Raw genomic sequence first — 23,636 nt, 5'->3', positions numbered from 1 at the left:
GGAGCAAACTTTAGGGTGTCGGATAGGGATTTTCTGTATTTTTGTAAAACCCTATATTTTCCTAAGATGTATTCTATGAAAATATCCGATAATTTATGTACATTGCTTTGATAACTTATTTTCAATGTAATAATTTATTAAAGTAATATATTCGGTTTTTGGGGAAACATGGCAAGTTGCATTTGATACTCGGCCTTGTCCGGGTCAACACAACGCGCCAGGACCGCGAGGGTTGCAAAGCCTAAGCGAACCTCGGCCGCGAGCGGAGTCGCGTCCAGGAGGACTGGTCGGGAAGCTGCAGCTTCCGTCCCTCGGCCGGACCACCCGGGTACGATCTCCCACGGTGACGTTCCGCGGGCTGTTTGTGTCCTTGTCCGAGGCATAGGACGGTTCGGGGGCGTTACAAGCGTGGTATCAGAGTGGTGTTTTGAACCCGTGGGCACTTGTGATTTTCAATGTTTTATCGAGTAAATGCGTCGCAAAAACACAATTAGATTCCGGTCGTTTGCTTTACTAGTTTGAGTGTAAACCTTAGACCTGACTAGCAACTTACCTACCCTTGTGTGTGTGTTTAGATGTCTTCAGGTGAATCAGGTTGCGGGTATGGTTCAGGAGGAGGGTGGCCGAGACATGGTGATTACGAGAATCATAATGGATATTTGTCGACCGAATCAGAGAGCAGTAACATGCTTATTGACCCAGAACCTTGGTGCATAGACGGAGTACAGGGTGAAGATGACGCGAACCCGTCAGTTGAAACCGATCCATCATAATTCTTAGAAGGTTCGGTGGAGGTGGAAGTGGACCAATATGACCAAACAGTTGTGCTGGAGATTGGTGAGCCGAGTCGTACCCAAGTTAGGATGGACGCGCAAGGAAACTTTCAAACTGTTCCAGTTGGAGACCATGGAGAAGAAGATGCCGAGATTACTGACAAGTTGCAACATCTGCTGTTGGACCTTGTAGAAGACCAGATTAACGACGCTATTGCCTTGTACTATATGAGAGAACACCCAAAGGGTATCGACAGCATTCTCAACTTTCTGATCGAGGTATATCCAACAAGCGAAGCTGGTGGTGACGAAGTGGCACCAGAGGAAACCGATGGAGTTGGTGGTGATGGAGTGGTGCAGAAGACCGAGAGAAAAATGAATTCAAGCGACGGAGACTCTGAGTCTTATGAGCCAACGTCGGATGAGGATAATATGTGGAAGTGATCGAAGTGTCGTCGGATGAAGATTATGTGGAGGTGATCGAAATATCATCAGATGATGAGGATGGCATACCAACCCTAGTGATCGAACTGAGGAGTAGCCAAGACTATGTGCCGCAAGACCCAGTACCGGAAGCCGAACCAACCTTGGAGCCAAGGGACAATGTTAGTCCAGTACACAGTTAAGACCGAGTTGTACCGGAGCGAGGCTGTCCGATTCGAGCCATACCATTGTGGATGGTGTTACCGCAATCAGAGACCGATCAAGAGGAAGGAGAGTTGCCGAGTTATGGAAGGTGGGATCCGAGGATGCTGGAGGAGGACCTAAGTAATGAGAGGTCGCTAAACCCCTTAAGGAAGATGGAGGAAATACCAAGGAACCCGATGATGGAGATGACCGACAAGATGGACGAAGTAAGGAGGCTGAACCGAGAGTATGTAAGATTTGAGGAAGGAGAGAGTAGTACCAAGAGGCCAAGGACAGTTGACCATGGAGCGCAGACCGTGACTACGCAGCCGAGAGGCCGTCTAAGGATGAGAGCCACTGCTCGAAAGAGGGTGACTTACCCAGATCGTGTCCAGATTAGAAACAGTTATTACTGTGACTTGTGCGAAGGAGTAGGACACCGCACCAAGGATTGTTGGAGAACATCGCTTCAATAAATGTTATCCCCGGAGCGTGTTGTGTGTCGTGAATGTGGGACGCGTGGGCACTTTGCTTATCGCTGTCCAAACCAAGTTGTCCAAGGGGAAGCGAATCCACTAGACCAAGTCGTGCGTGCGGGAGAGAACCCGTCAGGTCAGGATGTTCGAGCCGAGAACCAGTCGAACCAAGCCGAAACCTCATTGTCTACTGCCCCAACCTCAATCGTGCCTCCCGCTAAACCGCAACCTGAGGAGCTGACTAGGATATGTGTGTGCACTTGTGAGGAGTGTAGGAGCCGCCAAGACCCATAGGATAGTTGGGGGAAAAAGGGAAGTTTTCTTTTGGGGCTTTGTGTAAGGGTCGGATAGGTTTTCTTTTGTTTAACCGCTAGACTTAACCTTAGTTGTGTATCTTGTCTAGGCGAATCCGAACCCTGTGTAGTAGAAGGCTAGGTGGAGGAAGAACTCATCTATTTTTCCCTTTTGGATGTAAAATATTTGTGTTAATTTCTAGCCGCGGTTATCTACTTGTTTGTGTGTTGCTTACTAATCTTGCTTGTTTAATTGCTTGCTTTGATTGTTTAGCATCTGGTAGGTTTTCATAGTAAATTAGTCGTAATTAGCTTGCATTGGTTCTGCATGATTGATTAAGGATTCACGTAAGACACCACACACAAAGCGCGATCAGACAAAGAGAACGAGATCAGGAAAATTCAACCACGGAGGGGAAAATCAGATCAGTTAAAGAGAAAGATCAAGAGAAAACAATAGTGAAAGGATTAGGGCAAACCCTTAGAAAACTTAAACAAAGGGCGAGAGCAAGCAAAAAGAAGCATTGCAAATCAATCGATAGTAGCAAAGCGAATTGCGAAGGAAACCCAACAAAGTGCGAGCACGAGAGTGCAAGAAGATAATGCATGGCCAAAGAAATCCACTAAGTATGGACAAAGAAGGCGCAAGAAAATAATGATTGACGAAGGAGATGAATCCAATTTGTGCTAAGTGGCAAAACCAGTAAGGTTCTATCGAACCAAACTAGTAGGCGGATTAAGGAGTTATGATACGATCTTCCCAAGGAGTCGACACTCTAAGGTGGTGAAAGGGATAAACTTTGCATCCAAGAGACTGTGAAGTCTAAAGGATCAAAGGATGTGGAGCGAATGGTCGCACAAGAGCTGTGGAAGACTCTTGATATACCGGTGGATTGATTCTTTGGATATTACACACCAAAAGGGATCGACAACTTGCTGGATATGACACACCAACAAGGAATGGATAGAGAGATGGATCGAGAGACGCCACAAAGATCTATGAAAGGATCTATGATAAGTTTGAACCAACCATGAACATAGATATGACGCACCATGAACATGAAGTTCCAAAATTACAAGATATCACATCTTGAAAGAGAGAAACTTCTCTGATTTTTACTCAACAACAAAACTTACTTTTTATGCATGAATTAAGCCTCATTATATAGAGGAGATACAACAATTTCCTATAACATGCAGCAACTTGGGAATGCAGCAACTTGGGAATTGAAATTCAAACTCTAAAGTGCGTGTAAGAGAGAGAAAACCACATAAATAAATGCTGTTTTGAGAATGGGCGAAAATCTCTCTTTTCTTCTTGATTTTGGGCTGAATCCACTTTGTGGGGCTTCTCTGATGGACGAAGATTCTAGAACAATTTGGTTTGTACCTTAATTCAATCTGGTCTGGTCAGATTCCTCCTTTGAATGGCGTATGTCTGAATTCGCGTAAGCTGGAGATCAGTTGTTTTGTAAATTGCGTAACTCCTTCATCTAAACTCTGTTTGATCTGATTATTCTTCGAGGAGTTTCATTACAGAGCTGAGCACATTCTCCAACTGGTTTCATGCACAAATTCCTCGTAGTTGAGCGGATACGCATCAAACAATGAGCACATGTCCTGACGCTTCCCATTATCATATCATACTCTCCCTCTTGAAAAAGGATTTGCCCTCAAATCCGGATACTATTCTTCTTTTTCGTTCCTTTTCCTTCTTCTTTTTTTTTTTTTTGACAAAATAAAGAAATAAAAATAAAACAGAAATTGAGGATGAAGATATGAGAAAATGAATGAAAGAAGATGGAGAGATGAGAAGATGATAGAATAATAGACCAAGCCTAGAGTGTTGCTCTGAGACCACATGATACGATCTTCCCAAGGAGTTGATACTCTAAGGTGGTGAAAAGGATAAACTTTGCATCCAAGAGACTGTGAAGTCTAAAGGATCAAAGGATGTGGAGCGAATGGTCGCACAAGAGCTGCGAAAGACTCTTGATATACCGGTGGATTGATTCTTTGGATATTACACACCAAAAGGGATCGACAACTTTCTGGATATGACACACCAACAAGGAATGGATAGAGAGATGGATCGAGAGACGCCACAAAGATCTGTGAAAGGATCTATGATAAGTTTGAACCAACCATGAACATAGATATGACACACCATGAACATGAAGTTCCAAAATTACAAGATATCACATATTGAAAGAGAGAAACTTCTCTGATTTTTACTCAACAACAAAACTTATTTTTTTATGCATGAATTAAGCCTCACTATATAGAGGAGATACAACAATTTCCTATAACATGCAGCAACTTGGGAATGCAGCAACTTGGGAATTGAAATTCAAACTTTAAAGTGCGTGTAAGAGAGAGAAAACCACATAAATAAATGTTGTTTTGAGAATGGGCGAAAATCTCTCTTTTCTTCTCGATTTTGGGCTGAATCCACTTTGTGGGGCTTCTCTGATGGACGAAGATTCTAGAACAATTTGGTTTGTACCTTAATTCAATCTGGTCTGGTCAGAATCCTCCTTTGAATGGCGTATGTCTGAATTCGCGTAAGCTGGAGATCAGTTGTTTTGTAAATTGCGTAACTCCTTCATCTAAACTCTGTTTGATCTGATTATTCTTCGAGGAGTTTCATAATAGAGCTGAGCACATTCTCCAACTGGTTTCATGCACAAATTCCTCGTAGTTGAGCGGATACGCATCAAACAATGAGCACATGTCCTGACGCTTCCCATTATCATATCATACTCTCCCTCTTGAAAAAGGATTTGCCCTCAAATCCGGATACTATTCTTCTTTTTCGTTCCTTTTCCTTCTTCTTTTTTTTTTTTTGACAAAATAAAGAAATAAAAATAAAACAGAAATTGAGGATGAAGATATGAGAAAATGAATGAAAGAAGATGGAGAGATGAGAAGATGATAGAATAATAGACCAAGCTTAGAGTGTTGCTCTGAGACCACATGATACGATCTTCCCAAGGAGTTGATACTCTAAGGTGGTGAAAAGGATAAACTTTGCATCCAAGAGACTGTGAAGTCTAAAGGATCAAAGGATGTGGAGCGAATGGTCGCACAAGAGCTGTGGAAGACTCTTGATATACCGGTGGATTGATTCTTTGGATATTACACACCAAAAGGGATCGACAACTTGCTGGATATGACACACCAACAAGGAATGGATAGAGAGATGGATCGAGAGACGCCACAAAGATCTATGAAAGGATCTATGATAAGTTTGAACCAACCATGAACATAGATATGACGCACCATGAACATGAAGTTCCAAAATTACAAGATATCACATCTTGAAAGAGAGAAACTTCTCTGATTTTTACTCAACAACAAAACTTACTTTTTATGCATGAATTAAGCCTCATTATATAGAGGAGATACAAAAATTTCCTATAACATGCAGCAACTTGGGAATGCAGCAACTTGGGAATTGAAATTCAAACTCTAAAGTGCGTGTAAGAGAGAGAAAACCACATAAATAAATGCTGTTTTGAGAATGGGCGAAAATCTCTCTTTTCTTCTTGATTTTGGGCTGAATCCACTTTGTGGGGCTTCTCTGATGGACGAAGATTCTAGAACAATTTGGTTTGTACCTTAATTCAATCTGGTCTGGTCAGATTCCTCCTTTGAATGGCGTATGTCTGAATTCGCGTAAGCTGGAGATCAGTTGTTTTGTAAATTGCGTAACTCCTTCATCTAAACTCTGTTTGATCTGATTATTCTTCGAGGAGTTTCATTATAGAGCTGAGCACATTCTCCAACTGGTTTCATGCACAAATTCCTCGTAGTTGAGCGGATACGCATCAAACAATGAGCACATGTCCTGACGCTTCCCATTATCATATCATACTCTCCCTCTTGAAAAAGGATTTGCCCTCAAATCCGGATACTATTCTTCTTTTTCGTTCCTTTTCCTTCTTCTTTTTTTTTTTTTTGACAAAATAAAGAAATAAAAATAAAACAGAAATTGAGGATGAAGATATGAGAAAATGAATGAAAGAAGATGGAGAGATGAGAAGATGATAGAATAATAGACCAAGCTTAGAGTGTTGCTCTGAGACCACATGATACGATCTTCCCAAGGAGTTGATACTCTAAGGTGGTGAAAAGGATAAACTTTGCATCCAAGAGACTGTGAAGTCTAAAGGATCAAAGGATGTGGAGCGAATGGTCGCACAAGAGCTGTGGAAGACTCTTGATATACCGGTGGATTGATTCTTTGGATATTACACACCAAAAGGGATCGACAACTTGCTGGATATGACACACCAACAAGGAATGGATAGAGAGATGGATCGAGAGACGCCACAAAGATCTATGAAAGGATCTATGATAAGTTTGAACCAACCATGAACATAGATATGACGCACCATGAACATGAAGTTCCAAAATTACAAGATATCACATCTTGAAAGAGAGAAACTTCTCTGATTTTTACTCAACAACAAAACTTACTTTTTATGCATGAATTAAGCCTCATTATATAGAGGAGATACAACAATTTCCTATAACATGCAGCAACTTGGGAATGCAGCAACTTGGGAATTGAAATTCAAACTCTAAAGTGCGTGTAAGAGAGAGAAAACCACATAAATAAATGCTGTTTTGAGAATGGGCGAAAATCTCTCTTTTCTTCTTGATTTTGGGCTGAATCCACTTTGTGGGGCTTCTCTGATGGACGAAGATTCTAGAACAATTTGGTTTGTACCTTAATTCAATCTGGTCTGGTCAGATTCCTCCTTTGAATGGCGTATGTCTGAATTCGCGTAAGCTGGAGATCAGTTGTTTTGTAAATTGCGTAACTCCTTCATCTAAACTCTGTTTGATCTGATTATTCTTCGAGGAGTTTCATAATAGAGCTGAGCACATTCTCCAACTGGTTTCATGCACAAATTCCTCGTAGTTGAGCGGATACGCATCAAACAATGAGCACATGTCCTGACGCTTCCCATTATCATATCATACTCTCCCTCTTGAAAAAGGATTTGCCCTCAAATCCGGATACTATTCTTCTTTTTCGTTCCTTTTCCTTCTTTTTTTTTTTTTTTTGACAAAATAAAGAAATAAAAATAAAACAGAAATTGAGGATGAAGATATGAGAAAATGAATGAAAGAAGATGGAGAGATGAGAAGATGATAGAATAATAGACCAAGCTTAGAGTGTTGCTCTGAGACCACATGATACGATCTTCCCAAGGAGTTGATACTCTAAGGTGGTGAAAAGGATAAACTTTGCATCCAAGAGACTGTGAATTCTAAAGGATCAAAGGATGTGGAGCGAATGGTCGCACAAGAGCTGCGGAAGACTCCTGATATACCGGTGGATCGATTCTTTGGATATTACACACCAAAAGGGATCGACAACTTGCTGGATATGACACACCAACAAGGAATGGATAGAGAGATGGATCGAGAGACGCCACAAATATCTGTGAAATGATCTATGATAAGTCTGAACCAAACATGAACATAGATATGACCCACCATGAACATGGAGTTCCAAAAATTACAAGATATCACATCTTGAAAGAGAGAAACTTCTCTGATTTTTACTCAACAACAAAACTTACTTTTTATGCATGAATTAAGCCTCATTATATAGAGGAGATACAACAATTTCCTATAACATGCAGCAACTTGGGAATGCAGCAACTTGGGAATTGAAATTCAAACTCTAAAGTGCGTGTAAGAGAGAGAAAACCACATAAATAAATGCTGTTTTGAGAATGGGCGAAAATCTCTCTTTTCTTCTTGATTTTGGGCTGAATCCACTTTGTGGGGCTTCTCTGATGGACGAAGATTCTAGAACAATTTGGTTTGTACCTTAATTCAATCTGGTCTGGTCAGATTCCTCCTTTGAATGGCGTATGTCTGAATTCGCGTAAGCTGGAGATCAGTTGTTTTGTAAATTGCGTAACTCCTTCATCTAAACTCTGTTTGATCTGATTATTCTTCGAGGAGTTTCATTACAGAGCTGAGCACATTCTCCAACTGGTTTCATGCACAAATTCCTCGTAGTTGAGCGGATACGCATCAAACAATGAGCACATGTCCTGACGCTTCCCATTATCATATCATACTCTCCCTCTTGAAAAAGGATTTGCCCTTAAATCCGGATACTATTCTTCTTTTTCGTTCCTTTTCCTTCTTCTTTTTTTTTTTTTTGACAAAATAAAGAAATAAAAATAAAACAGAAATTGAGGATGAAGATATGAGAAAATGAATGAAAGAAGATGGAGAGATGAGAAGATGATAGAATAATAGACCAAGCCTAGAGTGTTGCTCTGAGACCACATGATACGATCTTCCCAAGGAGTTGATACTCTAAGGTGGTGAAAAGGATAAACTTTGCATCCAAGAGACTGTGAAGTCTAAAGGATCAAAGGATGTGGAGCGAATGGTCGCACAAGAGCTGCGAAAGACTCTTGATATACCGGTGGATTGATTCTTTGGATATTACACACCAAAAGGGATCGACAACTTTCTGGATATGACACACCAACAAGGAATGGATAGAGAGATGGATCGAGAGACGCCACAAAGATCTGTGAAAGGATCTATGATAAGTTTGAACCAACCATGAACATAGATATGACACACCATGAACATGAAGTTCCAAAATTACAAGATATCACATATTGAAAGAGAGAAACTTCTCTGATTTTTACTCAACAACAAAACTTATTTTTTTATGCATGAATTAAGCCTCACTATATAGAGGAGATACAACAATTTCCTATAACATGCAGCAACTTGGGAATGCAGCAACTTGGGAATTGAAATTCAAACTTTAAAGTGCGTGTAAGAGAGAGAAAACCACATAAATAAATGTTGTTTTGAGAATGGGCGAAAATCTCTCTTTTCTTCTCGATTTTGGGCTGAATCCACTTTGTGGGGCTTCTCTGATGGACGAAGATTCTAGAACAATTTGGTTTGTACCTTAATTCAATCTGGTCTGGTCAGAATCCTCCTTTGAATGGCGTATGTCTGAATTCGCGTAAGCTGGAGATCAGTTGTTTTGTAAATTGCGTAACTCCTTCATCTAAACTCTGTTTGATCTGATTATTCTTCGAGGAGTTTCATAATAGAGCTGAGCACATTCTCCAACTGGTTTCATGCACAAATTCCTCGTAGTTGAGCGGATACGCATCAAACAATGAGCACATGTCCTGACGCTTCCCATTATCATATCATACTCTCCCTCTTGAAAAAGGATTTGCCCTCAAATCCGGATACTATTCTTCTTTTTCGTTCCTTTTCCTTCTTCTTTTTTTTTTTTTGACAAAATAAAGAAATAAAAATAAAACAGAAATTGAGGATGAAGATATGAGAAAATGAATGAAAGAAGATGGAGAGATGAGAAGATGATAGAATAATAGACCAAGCTTAGAGTGTTGCTCTGAGACCACATGATACGATCTTCCCAAGGAGTTGATACTCTAAGGTGGTGAAAAGGATAAACTTTGCATCCAAGAGACTGTGAAGTCTAAAGGATCAAAGGATGTGGAGCGAATGGTCGCACAAGAGCTGTGGAAGACTCTTGATATACCGGTGGATTGATTCTTTGGATATTACACACCAAAAGGGATCGACAACTTGCTGGATATGACACACCAACAAGGAATGGATAGAGAGATGGATCGAGAGACGCCACAAAGATCTATGAAAGGATCTATGATAAGTTTGAACCAACCATGAACATAGATATGACGCACCATGAACATGAAGTTCCAAAATTACAAGATATCACATCTTGAAAGAGAGAAACTTCTCTGATTTTTACTCAACAACAAAACTTACTTTTTATGCATGAATTAAGCCTCATTATATAGAGGAGATACAACAATTTCCTATAACATGCAGCAACTTGGGAATGCAGCAACTTGGGAATTGAAATTCAAACTCTAAAGTGCGTGTAAGAGAGAGAAAACCACATAAATAAATGCTGTTTTGAGAATGGGCGAAAATCTCTCTTTTCTTCTTGATTTTGGGCTGAATCCACTTTGTGGGGCTTCTCTGATGGACGAAGATTCTAGAACAATTTGGTTTGTACCTTAATTCAATCTGGTCTGGTCAGATTCCTCCTTTGAATGGCGTATGTCTGAATTCGCGTAAGCTGGAGATCAGTTGTTTTGTAAATTGCGTAACTCCTTCATCTAAACTCTGTTTGATCTGATTATTCTTCGAGGAGTTTCATTATAGAGCTGAGCACATTCTCCAACTGGTTTCATGCACAAATTCCTCGTAGTTGAGCGGATACGCATCAAACAATGAGCACATGTCCTGACGCTTCCCATTATCATATCATACTCTCCCTCTTGAAAAAGGATTTGCCCTCAAATCCGGATACTATTCTTCTTTTTCGTTCCTTTTCCTTCTTCTTTTTTTTTTTTTTGACAAAATAAAGAAATAAAAATAAAACAGAAATTGAGGATGAAGATATGAGAAAATGAATGAAAGAAGATGGAGAGATGAGAAGATGATAGAATAATAGACCAAGCTTAGAGTGTTGCTCTGAGACCACATGATACGATCTTCCCAAGGAGTTGATACTCTAAGGTGGTGAAAAGGATAAACTTTGCATCCAAGAGACTGTGAAGTCTAAAGGATCAAAGGATGTGGAGCGAATGGTCGCACAAGAGCTGTGGAAGACTCTTGATATACCGGTGGATTGATTCTTTGGATATTACACACCAAAAGGGATCGACAACTTGCTGGATATGACACACAAACAAGGAATGGATAGAGAGATGGATCGAGAGACGCCACAAAGATCTATGAAAGGATCTATGATAAGTTTGAACCAACCATGAACATAGATATGACGCACCATGAACATGAAGTTCCAAAATTACAAGATATCACATCTTGAAAGAGAGAAACTTCTCTGATTTTTACTCAACAACAAAACTTACTTTTTATGCATGAATTAAGCCTCATTATATAGAGGAGATACAACAATTTCCTATAACATGCAGCAACTTGGGAATGCAGCAACTTGGGAATTGAAATTCAAACTCTAAAGTGCGTGTAAGAGAGAGAAAACCACATAAATAAATGCTGTTTTGAGAATGGGCGAAAATCTCTCTTTTCTTCTTGATTTTGGGCTGAATCCACTTTGTGGGGCTTCTCTGATGGACGAAGATTCTAGAACAATTTGGTTTGTACCTTAATTCAATCTGGTCTGGTCAGATTCCTCCTTTGAATGGCGTATGTCTGAATTCGCGTAAGCTGGAGATCAATTGTTTTGTAAATTGCGTAACTCCTTCATCTAAACTCTGTTTGATCTGATTATTCTTCGAGGAGTTTCATTATAGAGCTGAGCACATTCTCCAACTGGTTTCATGCACAAATTCCTCGTAGTTGAGCGGATACGCATCAAACAATGAGCACATGTCCTGACGCTTCCCATTATCATATCATACTCTCCCTCTTGAAAAAGGATTTGCCCTCAAATCCGGATACTATTCTTCTTTTTCGTTCCTTTTCCTTCTTCTTTTTTTTTTTTTTGACAAAATAAAGAAATAAAAATAAAACAGAAATTGAGGATGAAGATATGAGAAAATGAATGAAAGAAGATGGAGAGATGAGAAGATGATAGAATAATAGACCAAGCTTAGAGTGTTGCTCTGAGACCACATGATACGATCTTCCCAAGGAGTTGATACTCTAAGGTGGTGAAAAGGATAAACTTTGCATCCAAGAGACTGTGAAGTCTAAAGGATCAAAGGATGTGGAGCGAATGGTCGCACAAGAGCTGCGAAAGACTCTTGATATACCGGTGGATTGATTCTTTGGATATTACACACCAAAAGGGATCGACAACTTTCTGGATATGACACACCAACAAGGAATGGATAGAGAGATGGATCGAGAGACGCCACAAAGATCTGTGAAAGGATCTATGATAAGTTTGAACCAACCATGAACATAGATATGACACACCATGAACATGAAGTTCCAAAATTACAAGATATCACATCTTGAAAGAGAGAAACTTCTCTGATTTTTACTCAACAACAAAACTTATTTTTTTATGCATGAATTAAGCCTCACTATATAGAGGAGATACAACAATTTCCTATAACATGCAGCAACTTGGGAATGCAGCAACTTGGGAATTGAAATTCAAACTCTAAAGTGCGTGTAAGAGAGAGAAAACCACATAAATAAATGTTGTTTTGAGAATGGGCGAAAATCTCTCTTTTCTTCTCGATTTTGGGCTGAATCCACTTTGTGGGGCTTCTCTGATGGACGAAGATTCTAGAACAATTTGGTTTGTACCTTAATTCAATCTGGTCTGGTCAGAATCCTCCTTTGAATGGCGTATGTCTGAATTCGCGTAAGCTGGAGATCAGTTGTTTTGTAAATTGCGTAACTCCTTCATCTAAACTCTGTTTGATCTGATTATTCTTCGAGGAGTTTCATAATAGAGCTGAGCACATTCTCCAACTGGTTTCATGCACAAATTCCTCGTAGTTGAGCGGATACGCATCAAACAATGAGCACATGTCCTGACGCTTCCCATTATCATATCATACTCTCCCTCTTGAAAAAGGATTTGCCCTCAAATCCGGATACTATTCTTCTTTTTCGTTCCTTTTCCTTCTTTTTTTTTTTTTTTGACAAAATAAAGAAATAAAAATAAAACAGAAATTGAGGATGAAGATATGAGAAAATGAATGAAAGAAGATGGAGAGATGAGAAGATGATAGAATAATAGACCAAGCTTAGAGTGTTGCTCTGAGACCACATGATACGATCTTCCCAAGGAGTTGATACTCTAAGGTGGTGAAAAGGATAAACTTTGCATCCAAGAGACTGTGAATTCTAAAGGATCAAAGGATGTGGAGCGAATGGTCGCACAAGAGCTGCGGAAGACTCCTGATATACCGGTGGATCGATTCTTTGGATATTACACACCAAAAGGGATCGACAACTTGCTGGATATGACACACCAACAAGGAATGGATAGAGAGATGGATCGAGAGACGCCACAAATATCTGTGAAATGATCTATGATAAGTCTGAACCAAACATGAACATAGATATGACCCACCATGAACATGGAGTTCCAAAAATTACAAGATATCACATCTTGAAAGAGAGAAACTTCTCTGATTTTTACTCAACAACAAAACTTACTTTTTATGCATGAATTAAGCCTCATTATATAGAGGAGATACAACAATTTCCTATAACATGCAGCAACTTGGGAATGCAGCAACTTGGGAATTGAAATTCAAACTCTAAAGTGCGTATAAGAGAGTGAAAACCACATAAATAAATGATGTTTTGAGAATGGGCGAAAATCTCTCTTTTCTTCTTGATTTTGGGCTGAATCCACTTTGTTGGGCTTCTCTGATGGACGAAGATTCTAGAACAATTTGGTTTGTACCTTAATTCAATCTGGTCTGGTCAGAATCCTCCTCTGAATGGGCGTATGTCTGAATTTGCGTAAGCTGGAGATCACCTGTTTTGTAAATTGCGTAACTCCTTCATCTAAACTCTGTTTGATCTGATTATTCTTCGAGGAGTTTCATAATAGAGCTGAGCACATTCTCCAACTGGTTTCATGCACAAATTCCTCGTAGTTGAGCAGATACGCATCAAACAATGAGCACATGTCCTGACGCTTCCCATTATCATATCATACTCTCCCTCTTGAAAAAGGATTTGCCCTCAAATCCGGATACTATTCTTCTTTTTCGTTCCTTTTCCATCTTTTTTTTTTTTTGACAAAATAAAGAAATAAAAATAAAACAGAAATAGAGGACGAAGATATGAGAAAATGAATGAAAGAAGATGGAGAGATGAGACGATGATAAAATAATAGACCAAGCTTAGAGTGTTGCTCTGAGACCACATGATACGATCTTCCCAAGGAGTTGATACTCTAAGGTGGTGAAAAGGATAAACTTTGCATCCAAGAGACTGTGAAGTCTAAAGGATCAAAGGATGTGGAGCGAATGGTCGCACAAGAGCTGCGAAAGACTCGTGATATACCGGTGGATTGATTCTTTGGATATTACACACCAAAAGGGATCGACAACTTTCTGGATATGACACACCAACAAGGAATGGATAGAGAGATGGATCGAGAGACGCCACAAAGATCTGTGAAAGGATCTATGATAAGTTTGAACCAACCATGAACATAGATATGATGCACCATGAACATGAAGTTCCAAAATTACAAGATATCACATCTTGAAAGAGAGAAACTTCTCTGATTTTTACTCAACAACAAAACTTATTTTTTTATGCATGAATTAAGCCTCACTATATAGAGGAGATACAACAATTTCCTATAACATACAGCAACTTGGGAATGCAGCAACTTGGGAATTGAAATTCAAACTTTAAAGTGCGTGTAAGAGAGAGAAAACCACATAAATAAATGTTGTTTTGAGAATGGGCGAAAATCTCTCTTTTCTTCTTGATTTTGGGCTGAATCCACTTTGTTGGGCTTCTCTGATGGACGAAGATTCTAGAACAATTTAGTTTGTACCTTAATTCAATCTGGTCTGGTCAGAATCCTCCTTTGAATGGCGTATGTCTGAATTCGCGTAAGCTGGAGATCAGTTGTTTTGTAAATTGCGTAACTCCTTCATCTAAACTCTGTTTGATCTGATTATTCTTCGAGGAGTTTTATAATAGAGCTGAGCACATTCTCCAACTGGTTTCATGCACAAATTCCTCGTAGTTGAGCAGATACGCATCAAACAATGAGCACATGTCCTGACGCTTCCCATTATCATATCATACTCTCCCTCTTGAAAAAGGATTTGCCCTCAAATCCGGATACTATTCTTCTTTTTCGTTCCTTTTCCTTCTTTTTTTTTTTTTGACAAAATAAAGAAATAAAAATAAAACAGAAATAGAGGATGAAGATATGAGAAAATGAATGAAAGAAGATGGAGAGATGAGAAGATGATAAAATAATAGACCAAGCTTAGAGTGTTGCTCTGAGACCACATGATACGATCTTCCCAAGGAGTCGATACTCTAAGGTGGTGAAAAGGATAAACTTTGCATCCAAGAGACTGTGAATTCTAAAGGATCAAAGGATGTGGAGCGAATGGTCGCACAAGAGCTGCGGAAGACTCCTGATATACCGGTGGATCGATTCTTTGGATATTACACACCAAAAGGGATCGACAACTTGCTGGATATGACACACCAACAAGGAATGGATAGAGAGATGGATCGAGAGACGCCACAAATATCTGTGAAATGATCTATGATAAGTCTGAACCAAACATGAACATAGATATGACCCACCATGAACATGGAGTTCCAAAAATTACAAGATATCACATCTTGAAAGAGAGAAACTTCTCTGATTTTTACTCAACAACAAAACTTATTTTTTATGCATGAATTAAGACTCATTATATAGAGGAGATACAACAATTTCCTATAACATGCAGCAACTTGGGAATGCAGCAACTTGGGAATTGAAATTCAAACTCTAAAGTGCCTGTAAGAGAGAGAAAACCACATAAATAAATGTTGTTTTGAGAATGAGCGAAAATCTCTCTTTTCTTCTTGATTTTGGGCTGAATCCACTTTTTTGGACTTCTCTGATGGACCAAGATTCTAGAACAATTTGGTTCGTAGCTTAATTCAATCTGGCCTGGTCAGAATCCTCCTCTGAATGGGCGTATGTCTGAATTTGCGTAAGCTGGAGATCACCTATTTTGTAAATTGCGTAACTCCTTCATCTGAACTCTATTTGATCTGATTCTTCTTCGAGGAGTTTCATAATAGAGCTGGGCACATTCTCCAACTGGTTTCATGCACAAATTCCTCGTAGTTGAGCGGATACGCATCAAACAATGAGCACATGTCCTGACGTTTCCCATTATCATATCATACTCTCCCTCTTGAAAAAGGATTTGCCCTCAAATCCGGATACTATTCTTCTTTTTCGTTCCTTTTCCTTCTTCTTTTTTTTTTTTTGACAAAATAAAGAAATAAAAATAAAACAGAAATTGAGGATGAAGATATGAGAAAATGAATGAAAGAAGATGGAGAGATGAGAAGATGATAGAATAATAGACCAAGCCTAGAGTGTTGCTCTGAGACCACATGATACGATCTTCCCAAGGAGTTGATACTCTAAGGTGGTGAAAAGGATAAACTTTGCATCCAAGAGACTGTGAAGTCTAAAGGATCAAAGGATGTGGAGCGAATGGTCGCACAAGAGCTGCGAAAGACTCTTGATATACCGGTGGATTGATTCTTTGGATATTACACACCAAAAGGGATCGACAACTTTCTGGATATGACACACCAACAAGGAATGGATAGAGAGATGGATCGAGAGACGCCACAAAGATCTGTGAAAGGATCTATGATAAGTTTGAACCAACCATGAACATAGATATGACACACCATGAACATGAAGTTCCAAAATTACAAGATATCACATCTTGAAAGAGAGAAACTTCTCTGATTTTTACTCAACAACAAAACTTATTTTTTTATGCATGAATTAAGCCTCACTATATAGAGGAGATACAACAATTTCCTATAACATGCAGCAACTTGGGAATGCAGCAACTTGGGAATTGAAATTCAAACTCTAAAGTGCGTGTAAGAGAGAGAAAACCACATAAATAAATGTTGTTTTGAGAATGGGCGAAAATCTCTCTTTTCTTCTCGATTTTGGGCTGAATCCACTTTGTGGGGCTTCTCTGATGGACGAAGATTCTAGAACAATTTGGTTTGTACCTTAATTCAATCTGGTCTGGTCAGAATCCTCCTTTGAATGGCGTATGTCTGAATTCGCGTAAGCTGGAGATCAGTTGTTTTGTAAATTGCGTAACTCCTTCATCTAAACTCTGTTTGATCTGATTATTCTTCGAGGAGTTTCATAATAGAGCTGAGCACATTCTCCAACTGGTTTCATGCACAAATTCCTCGTAGTTGAGCGGATACGCATCAAACAATGAGCACATGTCCTGACGCTTCCCATTATCATATCATACTCTCCCTCTTGAAAAAGGATTTGCCCTCAAATCCGGATACTATTCTTCTTTTTCGTTCCTTTTCCTTCTTTTTTTTTTTTTTTTGACAAAATAAAGAAATAAAAATAAAACAGAAATTGAGGATGAAGATATGAGAAAATAAATGAAAGAAGATGGAGAGATGAGAAGATGATAGAATAATAGACCAAGCTTAGAGTGTTGCTCTGAGACCACATGATACGATCTTCCCAAGGAGTTGATACTCTAAGGTGGTGAAAAGGATAAACTTTGCATCCAAGAGACTGTGAATTCTAAAGGATCAAAGGATGTGGAGCGAATGGTCGCACAAGAGCTGCGGAAGACTCCTGATATACCGGTGGATCGATTCTTTGGATATTACACACCAAAAGGGATCGACAACTTGCTGGATATGACACACCAACAAGGAATGGATAGAGAGATGGATCGAGAGACGCCACAAATATCTGTGAAATGATCTATGATAAGTCTGAACCAAACATGAACATAGATATGACCCACCATGAACATGGAGTTCCAAAAATTACAAGATATCACATCTTGAAAGAGAGAAACTTCTCTGATTTTTACTCAACAACAAAACTTACTTTTTATGCATGAATTAAGCCTCATTATATAGAGGAGATACAACAATTTCCTATAACATGCAGCAACTTGGGAATGCAGCAACTTGGGAATTGAAATTCAAACTCTAAAGTGCGTATAAGAGAGTGAAAACCACATAAATAAATGATGTTTTGAGAATGGGCGAAAATCTCTCTTTTCTTCTTGATTTTGGGCTGAATCCACTTTGTTGGGCTTCTCTGATGGACGAAGATTCTAGAACAATTTGGTTTGTACCTTAATTCAATCTGGTCTGGTCAGAATCCTCCTCTGAATGGGCGTATGTCTGAATTTGCGTAAGCTGGAGATCACCTGTTTTGTAAATTGCGTAACTCCTTCATCTAAACTCTGTTTGATCTGATTATTCTTCGAGGAGTTTCATAATAGAGCTGAGCACATTCTCCAACTGGTTTCATGCACAAATTCCTCGTAGTTGAGCAGATACGCATCAAACAATGAGCACATGTCCTGACGCTTCCCATTATCATATCATACTCTCCCTCTTGAAAAAGGATTTGCCCTCAAATCCGGATACTATTCTTCTTTTTCGTTCCTTTTCCATCTTTTTTTTTTTTTGACAAAATAAAGAAATAAAAATAAAACAGAAATAGAGGACGAAGATATGAGAAAATGAATGAAAGAAGATGGAGAGATGAGACGATGATAAAATAATAGACCAAGCTTAGAGTGTTGCTCTGAGACCACATGATACGATCTTCCCAAGGAGTTGATACTCTAAGGTGGTGAAAAGGATAAACTTTGCATCCAAGAGACTGTGAAGTCTAAAGGATCAAAGGATGTGGAGCGAATGGTCGCACAAGAGCTGCGAAAGACTCGTGATATACCGGTGGATTGATTCTTTGGATATTACACACCAAAAGGGATCGACAACTTTCTGGATATGACACACCAACAAGGAATGGATAGAGAGATGGATCGAGAGACGCCACAAAGATCTGTGAAAGGATCTATGATAAGTTTGAACCAACCATGAACATAGATATGACGCACCATGAACATGAAGTTCCAAAATTACAAGATATCACATCTTGAAAGAGAGAAACTTCTCTGATTTTTACTCAACAACAAAACTTATTTTTTTATGCATGAATTAAGCCTCACTATATAGAGGAGATACAACAATTTCCTATAACATACAGCAACTTGGGAATGCAGCAACTTGGGAATTGAAATTCAAACTCTAAAGTGCGTGTAAGAGAGAGAAAACCACATAAATAAATGTTGTTTTGAGAATGGGCGAAAATCTCTCTTTTCTTCTCGATTTTGGGCTGAATCCACTTTGTGGGGCTTCTCTGATGGACGAAGATTCTAGAACAATTTGGTTTGTACCTTAATTCAATCTGGTCTGGTCAGAATCCTCCTTTGAATGGCGTATGTCTGAATTCGCGTAAGCTGGAGATCAGTTGTTTTGTAAATTGCGTAACTCCTTCATCTAAACTCTGTTTGATCTGATTATTCTTCGAGGAGTTTCATAATAGAGCTGAGCACATTCTCCAACTGGTTTCATGCACAAATTCCTCGTAGTTGAGCGGATACGCATCAAACAATGAGCACATGTCCTGACGCTTCCCATTATCATATCATACTCTCCCTCTTGAAAAAGGATTTGCCCTCAAATCCGGATACTATTCTTCTTTTTCGTTCCTTTTCCTTCTTTTTTTTTTTTTTTTGACAAAATAAAGAAATAAAAATAAAACAGAAATTGAGGATGAAGATATGAGAAAATGAATGAAAGAAGATGGAGAGATGAGAAGATGATAGAATAATAGACCAAGCTTAGAGTGTTGCTCTGAGACCACATGATACGATCTTCCCAAGGAGTTGATACTCTAAGGTGGTGAAAAGGATAAACTTTGCATCCAAGAGACTGTGAATTCTAAAGGATCAAAGGATGTGGAGCGAATGGTCGCACAAGAGCTGCGGAAGACTCCTGATATACCGGTGGATCGATTCTTTGGATATTACACACCAAAAGGGATCGACAACTTGCTGGATATGACACACAACCAAGGAATGGATAGAGAGATGGATCGAGAGACGCCACAAATATCTGTGAAATGATCTATGATAAGTCTGAACCAAACATGAACATAGATATGACCCACCATGAACATGGAGTTCCAAAAATTACAAGATATCACATCTTGAAAGAGAGAAACTTCTCTGATTTTTACTCAACAACAAAACTTACTTTTTATGCATGAATTAAGCCTCATTATATAGAGGAGATACAACAATTTCCTATAACATGCAGCAACTTGGGAATGCAGCAACTTGGGAATTGAAATTCAAACTCTAAAGTGCCTGTAAGAGAGAGAAAACCACATAAATAAATGTTGTTTTGAGAATGAGCGAAAATCTCTCTTTTCTTCTTGATTTTGGGCTGAATCCACTTTTTTGGACTTCTCTGATGGACCAAGATTCTAGAACAATTTGGTTCGTAGCTTAATTCAATCTGGTCTGGTCAGAATCCTCCTCTGAATGGGCGTATGTCTGAATTTGCGTAAGCTGGAGATCACCTATTTTGTAAATTGCGTAACTCCTTCATCTGAACTCTATTTGATCTGATTCTTCTTCGAGGAGTTTCATAATAGAGCTGGGCACATTCTCCAACTGGTTTCATGCACAAAATCCTCGTAGTTGAGCCGATACGCATCAAACAATGAGCACATGTCCTGACGCTTCCCATTATCATATCATATTCTCCCTCTTGAAAAAGGATTTGCCCTCAAATCCGGATACTATTCTTTTTTTCGTTCCTTTTCCTTCTTTTTTTTTTTTGACAAAATAAAGAAATAAAAATAAAACAGAAATAGAGGATGAAGATATGAGAAAATGAATGAAAGAAGATGGAGAGATGAGAAGATGATAGAATAATAGACCAAGCTTAGAGTGTTGCTCTGAGACCACATGATACGATCTTCCCAAGGAGTTGATACTCTAAGGTGGTGAAAAGGATAAACTTTGCATCCAAGAGACTGTGAATTCTAAAGGATCAAAGGATGTGGAGCGAATGGTCGCACAAGAGCTGCGGAAGACTCCTGATATACCGGTGGATCGATTCTTTGGATATTACACACCAAAAGGGATCGACAACTTGCTGGATATGACACACCAACAAGGAATGGATAGAGAGATGGATCGAGAGACGCCACAAATATCTGTGAAATGATCTATGATAAGTCTGAACCAAACATGAACATAGATATGACCCACCATGAACATGGAGTTCCAAAAATTACAAGATATCACATCTTGAAAGAGAGAAACTTCTCTGATTTTTACTCAACAACAAAACTTACTTTTTATGCATGAATTAAGCCTCATTATATAGAGGAGATACAACAATTTCCTATAACATGCAGCAACTTGGGAATGCAGCAACTTGGGAATTGAAATTCAAACTCTAAAGTGCCTGTAAGAGAGAGAAAACCACATAAATAAATGTTGTTTTGAGAATGAGCGAAAATCTCTCTTTTCTTCTTGATTTTGGGCTGAATCCACTTTTTTGGACTTCTCTGATGGACCAAGATTCTAGAACAATTTGGTTCGTAGCTTAATTCAATCTGGTCTGGTCAGAATCCTCCTCTGAATGGGCGTATGTCTGAATTTGCGTAAGCTGGAGATCACCTATTTTGTAAATTGCGTAACTCCTTCATCTGAACTCTATTTGATCTGATTCTTCTTCGAGGAGTTTCATAATAGAGCTGGGCACATTCTCCAACTGGTTTCATGCACAAAATCCTCGTAGTTGAGCCGATACGCATCAAACAATGAGCACATGTCCTGACGCTTCCCATTATCATATCATATTCTCCCTCTTGAAAAAGGATTTGCCCTCAAATCCGGATACTATTCTTTTTTTCGTTCCTTTTCCTTCTTTTTTTTTTTTTGACAAAATAAAAAAATAAAAATAAAACAGAATTTGAGGATGAAGATATGAGAAAATGAATGAAAGAAGATGGAGAGATGAGAAGATGATAGAATAATAGACCAAGCTTAGAGTGTTGCTCTGAGACCACATGATACGATCTTCCCAAGGAGTTGATACTCTAAGGTGGTGAAAAGGATAAACTTTGCATCCAAGAGACTGTGAAGTCTAAAGGATCAAAGGATGTGGAGCGAATGGTCGCACAAGAGCTGTGGAAGACTCTTGATATACCGGTGGATTGATTCTTTGGATATTACACACCAAAAGGGATCGACAACTTGCTGGATATGACACACCAACAAGGAATGGATAGAGAGATGGATCGAGAGACGCCACAAATATCTGTGAAAGGATCTATGATAAGTTTGAACCAACCATGAACATAGATATGACCCACCATGAACATGAAGTTCCAAAATTACAAGATATCACATCTTGAAAGAGAGAAACTTCTCTGATTTTTACTCAACAACAAAACTTACTTTTTATGCATGAATTAAGCCTCATTATATAGAGGATATACAACAATTTCCTATAACATGCAGCAACTTGGGAATGCAGCAACTTGGAAATTGAAATTCATACTCTAAAGTACGTGTAAGAGAGAGAAAACCACGTAAATAAATGTTGTTTTGAGAATGAGCGAAAATCTCTCTTTTCTTCTTGATTTTGGGCTGAATCCACTTTTTTGGACTTCTCTGATGGACCAAGATTCTAGAACAATTTGGTTCGTAGCTTAATTCAATCTGGTCTGGTCAGAATCCTCCTCTGAATGGGCGTATGTCTGAATTTGCGTAAGCTGGAGATCACCTATTTTGTAAATTGCGTAACTCCTTCATCTGAACTCTATTTGATCTGATTCTTCTTCGAGGAGTTTCATAATAGAGCTGGGCACATTCGCCAACTAGTTTCATGCACAAAATCCTCGTAGTTGAGCAGATACGCATCAAACAATGAGCACATGTCCTGACGCTTCCCATTATCATATCATATTCTCCCTCTTGAAAAAGGATTTGCCCTCAAATCCGGATACTATTCTTTTTTTCGTTCCTTTTCCTTCTTTTTTTTTTTTTAAAATAAAGAAATAAAAATAAAACTGAAATAGAGGATGAAGATATGAGTAAATGAATGAAAGAAGATGGAGAGATGAGAAGATGATAGAATAATAGACCAAGCTTAGAGTGTTGCCCTGATACCACATGATACGATCTTCCCAAGGAGTCGATACTTTAAGGTGGTGAAAAGGATAAACTTTGCATCCAAGAGACTGTGAAGTCTAAAGGTCAAAGGATGTGGAGCGAATGGTCGCACAAGAGCTGCGGAAGACTCCTGATATACCGGTGGATCGATTCTTTGGATATTACACACCAATAGGGATTGACAACTTGCTGGATATGACACACCAACAAGGAATGGATAGAGAGATGGATCGAGAGACGCCACAAAGATCTGTGAAAGGATATATGATAAGTCTGAACCAACCATGAACATAGATATGACGCACCATGAACATGGAGTTCCAAAATTACAAGATTTCACATCTTGAAAGAGAAAAACTTCTCTGATTTTTACTCAACAACAAAACTTATTTTTTATGCATGAATTAAGCCTCATTATATAGTGGAGATACAACAATTTCCTATAACATGCAGCAACTTGGGAATGCAGCAACTTGGGAATTGAAATTCAAACTCTAAAGTGCGTGTAAGAGAAAGAAAACCACATAAATAAATGTTGTTTTGAGAATGGGCGAAAATCTCTCTTTTCTTCTTGATTTTGGGCTGAATCCACTTTGTTGGGCTTCTCTGATGGACCAAGATTCTAGAACAATTTGGTTTGTACCTTAATTCAATCTGGTCTGGTCAGAATTC

At 38.9% G+C, this 23,636-nt stretch overlaps 1 pseudogene; it reads left to right on the top strand.

Annotated features, from left to right (window-relative positions):
- Window positions 1–1,876: 1,876 nt before the first annotated feature.
- Window positions 1,877–23,636, top strand: part of LOC147934096 (subtilisin-like protease SBT4.2) — a 43,763-nt pseudogene continuing 22,003 nt past the window's right edge.

Source organism: Camelina sativa, chromosome 11 (assembly GCF_030686135.1).
Source record: "Camelina sativa cultivar CO46 ecotype springtype chromosome 11, ASM3068613v1".
In the NCBI taxonomy this organism is placed as follows: domain Eukaryota; kingdom Viridiplantae; phylum Streptophyta; class Magnoliopsida; order Brassicales; family Brassicaceae; genus Camelina; species Camelina sativa.
The sequence above is the reverse complement of the archived record's forward strand: the minus strand, read 5'-3'. Positions and strand labels throughout refer to the sequence as shown.